The sequence below is a fragment of the Protopterus annectens genome, chromosome 4.part0, assembly GCF_019279795.1.
Source record: "Protopterus annectens isolate FY-2018-M chromosome 4.part0, PAN1.0, whole genome shotgun sequence".
NCBI classification, from domain to species: Eukaryota; Metazoa; Chordata; order Ceratodontiformes; family Protopteridae; genus Protopterus; species Protopterus annectens.
Genome location: NC_056733.1, coordinates 238,925,891 through 238,944,128, shown reverse-complemented (window position 1 = coordinate 238,944,128; position 18,238 = coordinate 238,925,891). Strand labels below are relative to the sequence as shown.

Below are 18,238 nucleotides of genomic sequence, written 5' to 3'. Positions count from 1 at the left end.
TGGTCTGCTTGTGTCCACCATGTTCTTAGACTTGTCAAAGGCATTTCATACTGTCTCACACTAGCAACTGCTTGTTTAATTCTCCTCAATAGGACTTTCACAATACTCCTTGTTGTGGTTCCTTAGTTACCTATCTGGAAGGCAACAAGCCATTAAATGACAACAAACCTACTCATCCTTTCAACCAGTTACTACAGGTGTCCCTCAGGACTCTATCCTGGGCCCTCTACTATTTAATATATTTATTAATGACCTCCCCACCTCCACTCACCATGCTATTTTAGTTCAGTATGTAGATGACTCAATATTAATATGTGCATCCTCAACAATAAATAAGCTCCAAAACATTACCCAAAAATCTTTCTCCTCTGTTAAAACCTGGCTCAAAGAATCAAACCTCCTACTCAACCCCAAGAAAACTAAGTTAATGCTTTTTCTCTCAATAAATTGCCCAAATCAAAAACAATCTTTCACTATAAAGTCAGCAAATAATACTGTCATTGAAACTGTAACTCATAGTAAACTTCTAGGCATTATAATTGATGACAATTTCAAATATGACCAGCATATACTGCATACTATTAAATCTACACACAAGAAAATATGCTCCATTTACAGGATCAATGGATTCCTTTCAGATCATCATCTTCTTTCGGCTGTTCCCGTTAGGGGTCACCACAGCGGATCATCTGTAACCATTTCTTCCTGTCCTCTGCATCTTGCTCTGTCACACCAGCCACATGCATGCCCTCTCTCACCACATCCATAAACCTTATCTTAGGCTTTCCTCTTTTCCTGTTACCTGGTAGCTTCATCCTTAGCATCTTTTTCCCAATATACTCAGCATCCCTCCTCAGCACATGTCCAAACCAACATAATCTTGCCTCTCTGGCTTTGTCTCCAAACCTTCCAACCTAGGCTGACCCTCTAATATACTTATTCCTAATCCTGTCCACCCTCGTCACACCCAGTGCAAATCTTAACATCTTTAACTCTGCCACATCCAGCTCTAACTCCTGCCTTTTTGTCAATGCCACAGTCTCCAACCCATATAACATAGCCGGTCTCAGGATTCCTTTCAGATACTGGGAAAACATCTCTAGATACCACCTTCTTACTGCCAACTCTCTTATATGCTGCTCCTATCCTAACAAACTTAAACAATACTCAAAGAAAGAAACTTGCTTCCTGTTGCAATAAAATAGCTAAATTTGCCACCAGTCTCCCTCATAGGACCCACCATTGTCTTAGCTTAAAGCAGTTAAACTGGCTTGAACTGCACAACTGACTAACGTACTCACAAGTGACTACAGCATACAAACTCATTCATCATCCAGAAAAAGGCCCTGCACTACAAAATGTATTACTACCTGCTGTCCAGCAAGAGACCTCTGTTCTAGTAACAATTTCTTATTAGTTACAAATAAGTCAAATAACATTGCAGGAGACTCGCTCTACTCTCAGTGCATTGCTAAACTCTGGAATTGTATCCCCACACAAATAAAACTCACCAACAAGCTCAGTAGCTTTAAACCACTGCTTAAACAACATCTTAACCAATCCTGGTCCTGTACACATCATGGGTTAAAACTTTTCACTGTACAATACTATCCAAACACTCTCTTTAAACATAATATTCTCAACCTCTTACTGAAATGACAAAATAAGTTTTATACATAACTGCTGCCTGTACAATCCACTAAGTTGCAATTGTGCTTTCTCTTTAGTAACTTCCACCTCTGTAAAATCTTAGAATGTATACGTATAAATACAACTACTGTTTGTGTATAAATGTTAATACAAATGCAGCTACTCATGTTTGACTGGAACTTAGTATAATGCAATGTAAGCAAATTGAGCTTTTCTCCCCAGGCCTCTGCTGAAAATGGGTATTACCCAGTAGGACTTTCCTGGTAAACAAAGACAAATAAATAAATAACTGTATTTTAGTTACTCTGCAGATCTAAAATAAAGTTTACCTTCAACAAAAATTAAAATAAGCATACTTTTTGCTTGCATTCCAGTTTTGAGCAACCCAGCCCGGTGGCATTGAGGAATAAAGCCCTGACTAAAACCCATGCGACCCAAATTTGACTACTGTCTTGTGTGAATGATTGGCTGGCAGCAGAGGATGGGTAGCACCTATCCTGGGAGGGTGGTGTCTACCAGTTTGCTGTATCTTCCAGTCTGGTGTAGTGAGACTGAGGTCACACCTAACACTGTAAGCAGCAGTCAGTTGAGAAGGGCATGCTGTGTAGCTGCCCAAGACAGAAATGGTAGTAGCAGAAAAACATGTGCAGACATGGGGGAGCATAGGCAGTCCATGCAGTGACACAGGTGCCAGATTACCACCAGGTGGCAGGGCTAGAGCTAAATAAATGTCAGTGATATCATGGCCAGGATAACAGTGAGAACACAAAGAATCTCTGCTGTCTGTCTGGAAGATGGCTCCCTACACAAGACTGCCATAGCAAGTTTGAATGCACAACGATCCTCTCCGCCAGGGAATCAGGACTGGTGTGAGATTAGGAAAGCTTGATGGTCTTTGGGCAGAGGAGGCAAAAATATACAGAAATTGCAGTTCTGAGTTTGCAACTTCAGTTTTAATGTCTCTTACTCAAATGTCAAAATTCCTTACTGTTTGCAGGCTTTGCAACTCTGGACATGCTGACTCATATACCGAAAATTAGATTTCTGGCACTCTCCAGTAAATCCACAGGTAAGGGTCCTGGCACTCCACACTTAAATCTACATGTAATTTTCTGCTACTCCACAGCTTATTCTAGTCATGAGTTCTTCCGGACTCTTAATTGTCAGTCACAAAAATCTCTCCATAAAAAGTGAATGTCTATAATTTTGTGAGCTTTCAGACATCCTTTTAAACTCAATTTTCAGTTTTTCCACATTATCTATGGTGTTACATACTTTTACTTCAATATTATACTGATAATATGAGCAACTATAATTTTTTCCATAATATACAACATTTATAAGTTCATAGCTGCCCTTGTGGGCCATTTTATGCCTAGCCAATTTTTCTTTTTATACTTGAATTAACCTATCCCATTTGGTTAGAAATTGGCCTTACCCATCCCTTGGTTAATAATTATTTATTACCCCAAGGAGAATAACTGGGATCATACCATAGATAAGTCAATGGGACCCACGCATGGGATAAAGCATCTAGAAGCTGCCTCTGTCCATTACTAGTACAGGGGGCAGTCCTGAGGTAAATTTTCTGTTTCCCATTCATAGCTCCAAGTTACATTTGGATATGGACAGAGATGAGCTTTGTGTAATGTGGATGGGGAATCCTTTACACAGCAGCAGTATCCTCTATAAGTGATACCTGTCCCACCAAAATGTTCTGTTGATGTTGCAGAAAAGGGACAGATCCTCAGGACAAGTATTTCTGATGCCATCTGACTTGCTGATATGCAGTATATCCATCAGTATTGGCTGGAGGATGCCTTATATACTAGACACAGGTCACCTCTTAGCAGTCTGTAGTACACTGATTATAATGTCAAGGCGTTGAGTCATTCTACATAGGATATGTTGTTTAGGCCTTGTATCCTTTTAGTAAGGTATTCCTGTGGATGTTCAAGTTGTTGCATGTGTCTGGACAGACACATGCCAAAGGGGGTATTATACTCAAATATTGACCTAATGAGGGTTGAGTAAATGGAGACAATGACATCCCTAGCTCTAGATACAATCCCTTTGTTTATAACCTGTAAAATATAGAACTTTCTTATGTCAATGTATACATGTTGGTCAAAAGTTATGTCACTGTTCACTGTTCACATAAGTTCCCAAATCCTGAACAACTGGGTCAACCCTTAGAGGTGTACTGTCAATGTGGTAGTTCCTTAAGATATGTGACTTCCAAAAGGCTACAGTAATGCATTTTTGTCATTAGTTTCAGTCCATGATTATGGCACCAGTTATTTATTTCAGACAAATCTTCCTGCAGGATGGCTAAGTTATTTGGGGATTCAATGACTGCTCCTAGCTAGCAGTCATCTGCAAACTTTGTTAGCCAGAGCCCTTTGGCACTGGCTTTATTTCAGAAAAGTAGATGCCTATGAGGAGAGGTCCCAGTACAGAACCCTGGGGACTCCACTGGTGACTGGTCTCCTTGTGGAGGTAACATCCTGTATTTTGATTTCCTGCATCCTACCTGTGAGCCAGTTGGCAATCCAGTGGGTAACACAGAGGTTTATTCCCAGTTTATTTAGCTTTTCTATTAAGCCTGAGGGGGGAATCTTGTTAAAAGCTTTTTTAAGGTCGAAGTATGTGTTGTGTAGAGTTTTGCCTTCATCCACTGCTTTGGTGACTCTTTCAAAAAAATCCACCAGGTTGAGTAAGTATGACTTGCCCTTGATGAATACAAACTGAGATAAGTTCAGTGTTTGGAGGTTTCCTATGTCCTCATTGATTAGCTCTATGATAATTCTTTCCATGTTTTTGCATAGAGGTTAGTCAGACTTATGGGTCTGTAACTGCTTTGGTCCGTGGAAGGTCTTCACTTATGCAGAGAAATGACTGTAGCTGTTCTCCATTCACTTGAATCTGTATGGAAGCTGAGACTGAACAATACTGTTAGAGGTGTGGCTAAATTGTAGTTCATGCCATTTAAGATGCATCCTAGGATATTGTCAGGACCCATCGATGCAGTATTTTTAGCCTCTGAAAGCACTCTTAGGACTTGGCCTTGTGTGACAGTTGGATACAAGATAATTTTTAGGTATATTTTGAGGGACAGATGGAGGAGAGAGGGGGGCAAATTTAGAGGTAGATTTATCAGCCAGTAGGTTAACTATTATCTTCATCCTCTTTGTAGGTAACATCATTCACAATGTGCTTTTGAAATTACAAACATAGGTTCATAGGTGTGTACTAGGCTAATGGCCCTGGAGCCTTTACAAACCTAGCCCATAAGATTACCCTGGCATCACGCCACCCGACCTTAGTTCCCAGTGCCTCTGTCAAGCAGAGCCACTGGAGTGATTCCCAGGGTGAATTTTCTATTTCCCATCCACTCATCAAGATTTCTCTTGAAGAGGGCCAGTGAGGCACTCCACTTGACATGTATGGGAAATCTATTCCATAGCATGGGCAGTTTCTGGATTATGAACCTGTCCCTCCAGCTTGCTCTGTTGATTGTGGTAATGAGGTTGAGGTCTCAGGAGCTAAGGAGTGTGGAGGGATTGGGATTTCTTTAGATGTAGCATTTCTAACAGAGCTGGGTCAGACATGGCTTTGTAAATCAAGCAGATATTGCCTCTAAGTAGGAGATATGAGACAGAGAATAGTTGGAGTAACATAGCTAAAAAAGGCCTTGTGATTGTCTTTGGCTTGAGTAGCTATTTTAGCCTGAAACTTGGCTTTGGTAGACTGTATTAAGCTCCTGAGTTGTTTGTTTATTTCAATGACAAGGGCTCTAACATTTTGGGAATCACTCTACCTTCCATTGCTCTCAACTGTCCAGATTGTCGCACTATGTACATAATTTTTGCCTCATAATTTGGTCTGTTCTTCACAAAATGTGTGGATTTCTGGCAAATTATTGATGGCAGATGCCACTACATAATTGTGGACATTTGACTTTCAGACTCCATATCCTTCTGAAAATGCAAGCTAATTCAAAGCTTGTTAGTCTATCAACTTTCCAAGTTTATAAGAGCAATAGTTTAAAGTTTTTACTGATTTTGGGCCTTCGTCCCCTAGTCATTTTTGGCTTTGTCCAGATTTCTTCTGCTAAGAAGTTGAGAGGTATGCTTCTTACTTTTGTATAAAATTATTATTTTATTGTAAAGCTTGTTGATATTACGATTCCACCATGTGAGTTTGTTTCACGGGTTTGACCTGTGCTTGTTCCTACAGGGTACAGCTCCATCTATGCAGCTGCTTACATGCTGGTACAGTGTGGTGGTGTATGTTTCCACATATTCAGTGGAGTTAATAAAGTTTGGTTATAGCATATGAAAATAGCTTTTCTGACCTATTAGATGATTCACTGTCCCACACTGACTCTCCTCTAGCAAAATACTCCCAGTTTTATTTTGAATGGGACTGGTTATGGACTAGAGGGAACTCATCCACATTCATGTGGTCATTGCCAGGCCTAAGTCTGACTGCAATATGAAACACCTGAAGTGTCAAGGCCCACTTACATAACTTGATATTAATGTCCTTTTGATTATGTAACTACTGTAGGGGTGTGTGGTTAGCTACCAGACAGAAGCTGCATCCTAATAAATAATATTGTGGAGAAGTTAGTGCCCACTTAATAATGATACATTCTCTTTCTATGCCAGAGTATCTCTTAACTTCCTACTGTGGTCGCAGACTGGTTGTACTTCACCACCTACTTCCTAAGATAGAACAGCTGCTAACACTACTTCAGAACACAATAAAGAGTTTATTGAAATCAGGGGAAAAGTACAGTTGTGTACCTACCATAAATGTAGATGTTCGAGTGTATTCACTGTTGCAGTCATTACACTTGGGTTATCCTGCTGGCAGGCTACCCGCAGTCGGCCAGAGTTCCAAAGTCTAGGTCCGGCATCGGTTGTTGTCATCACTTCCCTGACGTCAGTGCGCCAGGGGTATAAAAGATGCAACTGACGCCATTTTCTTCAGTTTTTCTTGCCCCAGATGTCAGGTGCCCCCAGATAGGAAGGCTGGAAAAAATTATGCCAAAAAGCATGCATGTACTAAAATAAACATTTCCTTCATCTACAAGTAAATACACCACATAGGTTGTATAGAGTTGAGAAGTACAGAAAAGTCCCAGCAATGAAAAGGGGGATGGTGGGTGGGTAACCTGGACTGCAACAGCGAATACACTCGAACATCTACATTTATGGTAGGTACACAATTGTACTATGTTCATCATGTTTCACTGTTGCAGTCATTACACTTGGGTTGAATCCCAAAGCTGAGGTTGGGTGGCTGGGCCTAAATAGGATTAGGAGAGGCTACCAGGCCCTGCAGAACTGCAGTGGCAAAGCTTGCTCTGGATTTAGAGTAGAGAGGTAAGTGGTAGTGCTTGGTGAAAGTGTGCACTGAACTCCAGGTTGCAGCTTCTAAAATGTCTTTGGTTGGTACTCCTCTAAGAAAGGCTGCTGAAGTGGCTGTTGCTCTGGTAGAATGTGGCCTAATGCCCTTAGGTACTGATTTGCCATGTTGTGCATAACAGAAGCGAATGCAGTGTCCTATCCAGTTTGAAATTGTCTGTTTTGAGATAGGCTTTCCTTGTGATCCTGCAGCATAGGCTACAAACAGCTGCTCAGTTTTTCTGAAAGCTTTTGTTTTGTCCAAGTAGAATCGTAGCTGTCTGTGTATGTCCAAAGTGTGCAGAAGTCTCTCCCCTTTATTCTGGGGATTTGGATAGAAAGTTGGCAAATGAATGGTTTGGTTAAGAGCCACATTGGAAACCACCTTTGGCATGAATGTTGGGTTTGTCCTTAGAGAGACCCTGTCCTGGTGAAAAATGATGAAAGGTTCCATTGCCATTAATGCCTGTAACTCTGAGACTCTTCTTGCTGAAGTTATTGCTAGGAGCACAGCAGTTTTCCATGATCAGAATTTTATATCAGCTGTGCTGGCTGGTTCAAATGGAAGCAGTGTGAGCTTTTCTAAAACAAAATTGAGATCCCAAGTAGGTATTGGTGCTCTCCTTGGGGGGTCTTATGTTTTTTGCCCCTCTGAGGTACTGTCTTAGTAGTGGATGTGAAAAAATAGGAGGTTCTGTATTGTAATGAGCTGAAATGGCAGAGGCATGGATCTTAATAGATGAGAAGGATAGGCCTTTGTCCAACATCTCAGTTGGGTATTGTAAAATCTGAGGTATATTTGGAACAAGTGGTTCGAGCCCTTGTGCCTGGTTCCAAGCACAGAATCTCTTCCATTTTTCTGCATATGATTTCCTAGTGCTGGGCCTCCTGGCTTCTAAAATGACATCCATAACAGCTTTAGAGAGAGGTGTGGTCTGAGTGGCTATATTATCTGCCATGCAGCCAGATTTAAGGTTCTGAGTTGACTGTGCAGAATCTGATTGTTTTGTTGAGTCAGAAGATGAGGAATTTGAGGTAAAGGCCAGGCTGGGCCTTGAGACAAGCTCTTTAGGACTGGGTACCAGTGCTGGCGTGGCCAGTCTGGGGCAATCAGGATCATGTTTGGCCTCTCTTGTCTGACTTTTAGGAGCACCTTGGGAAGATGAGGCAGTGGAGGGAAGGCATAAACTGTCAGGGTTTTCCAGCTGAATGATACAGCATCCACTTTCCATGCTTGTGAGTGATAAGTTCTTTTGCAGAATTTCTGTAGTTGGCTGTTGTGAGGGGAGGCAAAAAGATATATGTCTGGGCATCCCCATTTCCTTGTTATCATGCTGAAGACCTGTGGATTTAGTTTCCATTCGTGAGGATCCATGAGATTTCTGCTTAGTTCATCTGCCAGTGTATTTTTCATTCCTGGCAGGATGTAGATGTGCTTGATAGGTCAGTGCTGTGTTCCACAAAGTCATGGCTTGCCTGCAGAGGGGGTAGGAATGTGTGCCCCCTTGCTTGTTTATGTAACACATAATTGTGGTATTGTCCGTCTTTATTAATAGTTCTCCTGGATGTAGTAGGTCCTTGAAAGCTGTCAGGGCATTCTGTACAGCTAGCATCTCTTTTTGATTGATGTGAAGATGCATTTGTTCCTTGGGCCACATGCCCTGAATACATTTTCCTGCCATATGTGCCCTCCAGGCATAATCAGATGCATCTGTTGTTATTGTCTGCCTGGCTGTGGGTAAGGTGAAAGGCTGTCCCTTGTTGTGGTGACAGGCCCGGGACCACCATCAAAACTCCTGTTGTAGGCAGGGAATTAAAGTTATTATTGTTTCCAGGCTGTGGCAATGTTGAGTCCAAACACTTTTTAGATACCATTGTAGTTTCCTCATATGCAGTCTTGCATATGGAATTAGTAGAATGCAGGACACCATGAAGGCCAGGGCCTGCAGAATTTTTCTTGCAGGGAGCTGGGTCTTTGTTGCCATCATTTGAAAGTAATGAGTCAGTTGCCTTTGCTTGTCTGGCGTGAGATAAGCCATCTGAGCAACTGTATTTAAGCTTGCACCCAGGAATATTATCTCTTGAGAGGGCACTAGTTTTGATTTCTTTTCGTTTACTGTGTATCCTAGGCAAATTAGTAATCTTTTTACAAACGCCAGATGTTTTAGAAGAATGTCCTTGCTCTCTGATTGAATAAGGCAGTCATCCAAGTAGGGATATATTTGAATTCCTCTTTCTCTGCAAAATGCAATTACTGGTGCCAGGCATTTTGTGAAGACCCTGGGCGCAGTAGATAAGCCAAAGGGCAGTGCAGAGAATTGGTAATGCATTGAGCCAGCTATGAATCTGAGGTATCTTCTGCAAGACTGTCTAACTGGGACATGCAGGTATGCCTCCTTGAGGTCCAAAGTAACTAGCCAAGCCTTCTTGCCCAGCATGGGTAGAAGTTGCTGCAGTGTTAACATTTTGAATTTTGGAACATCCAGGAAAGTATTTAGGATTGACAAGTCCAGTATTGGTCTCCAGGCTTTGTCCTTTCTGGGTACTAGGAAAAGTCTTGAGTAAAAGCCTTGTCCCTGTTCTTGCTGTGGTACTCTTTGAACAGCTCCCATGTCCATGAGAACAGCAATTTGTTTTTGTGCCTCTGCCCATTGGTTTTGTGGCAGGTCTGGCATACCTTTTGATTTTGAAAGGGTGTGAAAGTGGAACCTATAACCCTGAGAAACAATATTCAGTACCCATTTCTCCTGGGTGATTATGTGCCAATTTTGTGAGAAAAGTGCTAGCTTTCCCCCTAGGGGTGCTGCCAAAAGGTAAGTGCTTGGCATTTGTAGAGGGAAGTCATTGGGACTGTTTCCTATAAGGTTTTGATTTATCTTCTCCTCCTTTGGGGGCTGAAGCACCTCATTGTTTAGGTCTGTAGGAGCCTTGGGGCTGAGATCTGCCTCTTGGGAGTCTGTATCTGCCTCTTTGTGGCCTGTCTGACACCGGAAAGGACCAATTATTTGAAGGACATTTTCAACTAAACCTAGGTGGTTGAACCTGTAAGAAATCCTTTACTGTCTGCATTGATTTTGCTTTATCCTCCATTTTCTTTAACACCTCTTCTGCCTTAACACCAAACAAAGTATCATGCTGTAGTGGAGCATCCAATAATTTTACTTTAACATGTTCAGGTAAACTTTGTTCTTTCAACCAAGCATGCCTTCGAATGACAGAGCCTGTAACTGCGTCTCTACAAGAAGCCTCTAATGAATCAAAACCACATTGCAGAATATGCTTTCCCACTTGTTCAGCTGCATGCAATAAATCCTGCATTTCCTTACTGTCAGGACTTTCTGAGTTTGTAAGCATTTTCTGTTTTAACAAAGACATAAGGTACTGTTGATATTTAAGCATGTGAAACTGGCAGTTTAAAGTCCTTACAGCTAAAGTAGCAGAAGTGTAGACTTTTTTCCCCCATCGATCCAGAGCTCTGGAATCCCTATCAGAGGGAACAGGGTTTTTAGCAGTGGAAGCCTTAACCCCTTTGGGACCCTGAGAAATTGTTGCTGGGTCCGCAGCAGGGTTTTTGTAAAGAAATTTATGAGAGTCAGGGACCCTGTAGTACCTGTCTGGCATGACTGGTGCAGGGGGTAAAGAATCAGAAGACAGACTGGATTCAGAGAAAACATCATCAACAATATCAAGCATAGGGGGGATAGTAAGGGGCCTGTACTGAGGCAATAAAAGAAAGTCTCTGAGCCTTTTCTTAGATTCTGAGTAATCCTGGCTCTCCCAATGGAAATGCTCTCTCATGGTATGCAGGGTTTCCCCAAAAGAATAATCCTCAGGCGGAGAGGCTGAAGGTATAGATTCTTCTGCATCAGAGTCCTCATAGGGAGGGAGAGAATATCCCTGATCTGAAGAGGAATCAGCAGAAATGGAAACCTGGTCAGAGGAGTCATAGTCAGTGTCTTGCCTAGGCCTTTTATCAGGAGGGGGATGGGAACCCCTGATCAAAGTAATTAGGTCTTCGGCCATTTTAAGCATCTGTTTCTTTGGCATGGATGACTGCCCAGGAGAATGCTGTACTTGTTTCCTTGTCTTTAATGGTGTTTTTGACTATGCCTTGGCTGCTGCAGTGGACTTAATAGTAAGCTGTGAAGGTCTGAAAACACCCTTAGAAGCCGATGCCTGCTCAGCGGCTCTGGACCCATCTGAGGGAATAGTTTCCGCAGGCCCAATACCTTGAGTTTCCACAGGCCTAGGTGTCTCCACGTGGGAGTTGGATACGGCCTGTGGCTCTGAGGTAGCGGGTGTCAGGGGCTGCGAAAGCGTCTCAATGAGAACTGGCGACTTGCCTAGAAGAGGCTTCGTCGTCGGTTTTGGACCTCGGATGCCTGTCCTTTTCTTTGTCTTTGCGTTTTTTACGAATTCCGGTCATCGGTTGTTCCGACGGCATTATGTAGTTAAACCTTTGGCCAAAGTAATGTAAAGCAAAATCAAACCGACGCTTAATAGTGCGTTTGTTGAATCTAGCACAAAACCGACAACTAGTAACGTCGTGGTCATGGCCTAGGCAAGGAATACAGTAAGAGTGAAAGTCCTTATGAAGTATTTGCTTCCCATAAGGAATACAATTGTTAACTTTTACTGACATCGGTCTGGAGCAAGAAAAAGTTTCTCCAAAGGGGTACTTAGCTTTATCGAAGACTTCGGTTCTGAAACTTGATTTCGAAAATCTCAGGAGTAGGCCGACCGGCACTTGCGAACTGCTTTTGCTTCGGGCACCGCGCGGCAATAAAGACTGAAGAAAATGGCGTCGGTTGCATCTTTTATACCCCTGGTGCACTGACGTCAGGGAAGAGGCGACAACAACCGACGCTGGACCTAGACTTTGGAACTCTGGCCGACTGCGGGTAGCCTGCCAGCAGGATAACCCAAGTGTAATGACTGCAACAGTGAAACACGATGAACATCTGATACAGTTTTCAGTTGGTAAAAAGCCTCATCTACCACTGTGGTCCACTTTTTTTTCTGGATGGGTGGCATGCCATTTATAAGGTCTATCAGAGTGTATGCTATGGTAGCAAAGTTGAGTTTGAACTTTCTATTGTAGCCCGCTAGCCTTAAAAAAATTTGCACTTGTTGCTCTATACTGGTTAAAGGCTAGTTTTTAGCTTCTATTGTGTCTGTTTGAGGTCTAATTACATTTTTCACAATCATACATCCTAAGCATATGGCTTCTGCCATACAAAGTTTACTCTTGACAGCACTAATAGTAAGTCCTGCACATCTTAAACTGCCCAGTACAGCTTGTACTTTGACAAAAAGGAACTGCCAACCTTCTGAATAGATTACCACATCATCAAGGTACACATATGAGTACCTGGTATAAGGTTTCAAAACTTTATTCACAAGCATTTGAAATGTGGCAAGAGCACAAGAGACACATGAAATCAAAAATGTAAGAGAAAAGAATAAAAAAGACCTTCAAGGTGGAAAATGCTGTCTTGTCTCTGGCTTTAGGTATGAGGGGAACATACTAGTACCACTTGGCCAAACCTAGGGTGGCCAAAATCCTGCTTTACCTAGCCCCTCTAATTTATTTGCTCTGGACTTTGGATAAGTGTCAAATGTGGCTATCTCATGGAATTTCTGGAAAGCATTACAAATTCTTATGGATTCATCTAGATGGACTAATACAATCAGACTGTTCTAGTCATTTTAGGATTCTTCAGTAACTATTAGTTTAAGCATTGTGTTTCTCTGGCACTGTGGTGTCCTAAATGGTTTTAGGTCTACCTTCTCCCTGACACAGTTTCATTGTCATTTTGTATTAAATTTATTCAAGCAGGTACCAAATAAAGCAACTCTTTATTTTTGTCTTTGTTTCTCTGTAAACTTGCTTCTATGTCTTTCTTCTGGACTTTAGTCAATATTTCATTTACTTGAACAGCAGGGATATAATTATCTGATACTCAATAACTGGTATCTATTTCAGCTCTCAGGATGAATACAGAAGCTTCAGCTTCCCTCCATACTTTTAGCGTACTTATGTGGCACACCTCCTCTGATTTTTTCTTCCCACTTTGTCTTAATTTTGCAGTTCATTTCATTTTGTTTCTCTACCACTTGTAAGGGTCCAAACCATCTTACTAGGAACTTATTTTCAGAAGATGGAACTAACATTGAAACTTTGCCCCCCATCTGAAAGCTCTAACTTTGGCACTTTTACAATATACCCTTTGTTTCATACTTTGTACCCTTTTCGTATGTTCCTTACCTAATGGCATAACAACCTGTTACCTGTCTTGTAGGTTTGTATAGTGTGCTAATATACTTTAAAATTGGGTTTTCTCCTTCTCCCAAGTCTCCTTGCTATGCCCAACAATCTCCAAGGAGCAACTCAAATGAGTTAAATCTTGTTAAAGCCTGGGGTACCTTTTTACAGTGAAAAAGAGGCAAGGAAGTAAATAATTGCAGTTCCTACCCTCTTGTGTAATGGCCTTCTTTAGTATAGACTTCAATGTTTTATTCAAGTGTTCCACTTGCCTATCAGTTTGAGGGTGGTAATACTGAAACGCTTAATTGTTTTATTTTAAAACAGTGGCAAAACAGAAGCATTATACTAAACATAAATGGGGTTCCCTCTGTTCATGAGTACTTCATTTGAGATCTATAACCTGAAGAAAAATATAACACCGGTAATTTGGCTATTGACTAATCACTGGATTTTCACACAGGTACTGCTTCAGGAATCTTAGCAACAAAGTTAATAATCACTGCGGTGGATTGGTAGATTTTGCTAATGGACCTATAACATCCATGGCTATTTGCTTAAATGGTACATCAATAACAGGCTTAGGTATCAGAAGTATTCTGAACCCAGGCTGTGGTGCTGTCTTCTGACATTCTGGGCAGGCCTGCACAGACACTTTCAATGTCTTTTATTATAACAGGCCAATAACATCTAGCCAGAATTCTAGCTTTGATTTTTGTCCACCTGTTCTGGAAAACATAGATTCACCTGTAGTAATATCCCCAAGGAACTGCACTGCAGTATGTCAATAGTTGCAAATGAAATGATCATTCATTAGTCTGCAGAAAGGCTTGGGATTGTAAAGAATGGAAAATATGTAAATTAATGAATAAGTATACAGATGTTACCTTTTTAATAAAGCTACACTGTTACACAGATCATACTCAAAGTACAAGGAAAATAATTTCATTTGCAAGTAGGTGTGCATAGATTATCTTAGTGGGAGTTACATTTTAAAGATGTTTCATTACTCCTTTCTGTGGGCAGTAAGGTGGCATAGCGATTAAGATTTCTGCCTCACAGCTCTACAGTCTGTTGTTGAATCCTGACTTTTGCTCACTCTCTGTGTGGAGTTTACATATTCTCCATGCATCTTTATGAGTACTCCAGTTTCATCCCAGAAATACGCAGGCTGACTGTCTACTCCAGATATTTGTATATATTGCACTTACCCTTGCCAAGTTATCTTTATTATTTTAGTCCAAGTTAAGGCTGCAAAGGGTTCATAATATATCCATTCACTTACAAACAGAGTGGTAGTTTAACACTAGCAGCTTTTTGGCTACTGGGGCATAAGGACTTTAGAAGAATGAAATGTTAAAGACGGAAAAGGGTGAATGCAGTCAATCAAAAAATAAAAAAGCCTTTGATCTCTGGAGTTATGGCAGAACTACGCTTTCCTCTGGCTTCAGAAATGGTTCCTTACAGTAAAATGGGATATCTGAAAATGGTATAATGCATATAGTTTACTAATGATGTGACAACACAAACAGCGGAGCTGAGGTGGATTTATTTGCTCAGACATGGAGAAGGTGGAAAGGAAGTTAAGATCATGAGCAATACAATCAGAACTGTATAGAGAAGGTGATTTTTTTCAGGAACAATGGAAAATCTTTTCAATGATTTCTACTTTCCCCACCTGACCAAGAAAAATGTTTTGCTGTATTAATAGACTGCTTAATCTTATAAAACACAATCTTTATAGTAGGTAAAGGCTAAAAGGTCATACAGTGTGCCAAGAAGTCTAAAAGAACATTTTATTTTGTATATTGATTTATAAGCTTTTAACAATCTCATAGGCTTTATTAGTGGGCCCCACACAATCTGCAACTCTTACACAGTCTGTGTTTTGTAGAAATTTCTAGTACAGTCTGTCTCTGACTGAGAAAAAACAAATGCACATCTGTCTAAAGCTTTCTATTGTGCCATTTCATTACATGTAATTCTTTGTGCTACCATACTTATTAAAATGGTATAGTCTACATTTCCATTTGTTTTAATCATTTCACCTTTATATTTTCATTATTTCCACAAACTACAGCCCATTTCCCGTAGACTGGTATATGATTCTTTTTCTTCACCCTTTCCTGCTTTTAAGGTTATTTAAATTGTGCACACTATTTCAAAACCATTCACAAAAACTGGTTAAAAAAATAACATTTTTTCTAATGGGTATTTATGTTTCTGCATACCCTATTCATATAATGATAAAGGTTGTTGGCCTACAAGCTGGCACTAATATTGTACTTTGTCTTTACCCTATGATCTTTTTGTTCCTCCTTTCTCAGCCTCTCTGTATAGCCACATCACCCAGCCCTCTGACTATGTATGACAAGAACTTGCCACCCACGCCATTAAATAGTGTTTCACTATAAATCCTCTTCTACATTCCACTCTTACCCTTGTCTTTCTCTTCTCTACTTTTTTTTTTCAATTTTGGCCTACCTACATAGCTGGTGTAGGTTCTACTTAATTTTACATGTTTTCTTTTCTCAGCCACTGTATAATTTCCTTGTGTGTAACTTTGTTGTAATGCCAGCATCCCATTCATTTTAGCATTTGGCTAACTCTAGCATATCCATTACCACCTTAAGTCCCTCCCCCAATATGACCCCTGAAACTGAATGCAATGTTCCAAATGAAGCCTCAGCAGCACATTGTAAACTCAGAAAATGGCATCTGCGTTTTAAGAGTCAACATTCTTGGCAGAGTACCCCAACATTCCATTGCCCCTTACCAGCATTATTTCATTTTGCACAGTGAAACTCAGCTAAAGGAGTCATTAAAATGTGACAATATTTTGCTTAACTTTAATACCCTAGTAATGCTTTTCCTAATATCCATCAGTCTTTCCAAACTGACGTGCATAACCTTGCACTTTTTCGTGGTGATCCTTGTCTGTGAACTATCAGCATATCATTTTTCACAGTACCTACCACAGCTGCTGCTTTACCTTTTCTTTACCATTTACTGTTCACAAGGTATTTATATTTGCTTAGCTTATGTTGTAACATGACTTTTTCAGAGAATGCTCAGGAATCTAGGTATGTATGTGAAATGCTAGGGGTGCCACATTCAAGGTGCTAGGTGGTGTGAACAAGGTACTATACAGATATGCTGTGCTCATTTCATATGAAGTTTTTGTATGCAACATGCTTGCACAAAAATAACTTTATACTACATTTGCATTGTTTACAGCAATGGTTGGAGTGATAGACAATGAAAAGGTTATCTATTTTATTTTATTTACTAAAACTAAGGCTCTACTGGCTATTTTAATGCTTTGAAACTTTGGGGGTTTGTCATTCAATCCATGGATCAAATTACGCAAAATGTCCTTAATATCTTAACATTAAAACCAAAACTTGGAGATCTCAGAAATGATTACCCTTCATCCTTTATCTCACCCCTCTCTACTCTGGCTTCCAGTGATGTAGGTCAGAATGATCTTTTTATGGTAGAAATGCTCTGAAATGGTAACTGTCTTACTGATAACATTTGTATCCAAAACACAAAACCACTTCTCCCGAGAGGACTTGACACCAAAACTGAAAGAAAATCAAACAGCTCCAATGGATGCAAGTTCTCCAGTTACTCACTTCTGATAAAATTGTTCATAATGAAAAAGATGAAACTGCTTAACTAAGGTTCCTCTATGAATGTTTGTTTCTTTCGGCTTTTCCCAGTTAGGGGTCACCACAGCGGAACTCCGGTCCGCTAATGATTGGCAGCTGCTTTTTACGTACCGGCTTGCCAGGCCTGATGCACAACCTTAAACGAAGGTACGCCCATTCACGTATCTCTCCACGCAGAAGACGCTCTAGCTGAGAATCGAACTGGACAGCGTCTTATTGTGAGGTGACAATGCTACCGCAGCACCACCACCGCACATCCATTGCAGTTGTTTGGTTTTCTTTCTGATTAGTAAGTTTTGCTTAATTTCTCACTGGAAAATGTTCAAGACTAACCTCATTTAAAGAAAACACAAAAATTAATGCTGCCTTATCAAACAATAAATACGTTGAGACAATCAAGAAGATGAATAATCAGTATGGTGAATCCCAAAAACATATACATTTTACAGATGGTCCTGAAAAACAACTCTAGTAGGAGAGGGCTTGTGACTGCAAACAGCCTGGGGCCTACATGGCATCACAAGTACTGATATCTTGCATGGGTAACTCACGACCATTGCAACAAAAGAGACATGTTTTTGCAGGTTCATATGCAGTTACTGGGCTATTGACCCGAAGGTCTTTAAAAGCCTAACCGTGTGTGCCGAATATAATACTACAGAAACCCCAATATAAAGGCTCTTGCCTAAACTTGAGTTCTTAGTTAGGATTGTCATTGGTGAAATCCCCAGCAGGAATTTATGTTTTCCCATCCAGTCATCCAAGCTATGCTTAAACCAGGTGATAGAGGGGCTTAGTTTGATGTGAATTGGTAGCCTATTCCAGAGGAGTGGCAACCTCTGACATACATATTTGTCACTCCAGCAGGTCCTGTTTATATTAACCAGAATACTGTGGTTTCAATTTAATGATGGCTACTACATGGAACTTTATGATGCAAACTACACAATCACAGGAGAATTGCCAAAAAGTAGTCTTTATCTTAAAATCAGTGAACTGTGTTGAGATACAAAATGCCAAATACACAGAACATTATTCACTACTTCATCTTAAAAAAGAAGTACAGAAATATATTTTATTTGGCTAAACTTAGAAAGTATGTTCTACATTAAGTTACTTGGAGTATAACACTAATGAACCAAATACTAAACTTGGACCAACAGCTTGCATTCATGATTAAGCCTTGTATATTGTCTAACTTATTTATATAGATATTATAATAGAAATGAAACACT

The 18,238-nt window shown here is 40.5% G+C and overlaps 1 protein-coding gene across 2 annotated transcripts in view; it reads right to left on the bottom strand.

Moving 5' to 3' along the window:
- The window catches only part of LOC122799277 (monocarboxylate transporter 4-like), a 712,696-nt gene that overhangs the window by 258,429 nt on the left and 436,029 nt on the right, over positions 1-18,238 (bottom strand). The window lies entirely within an intron of this gene.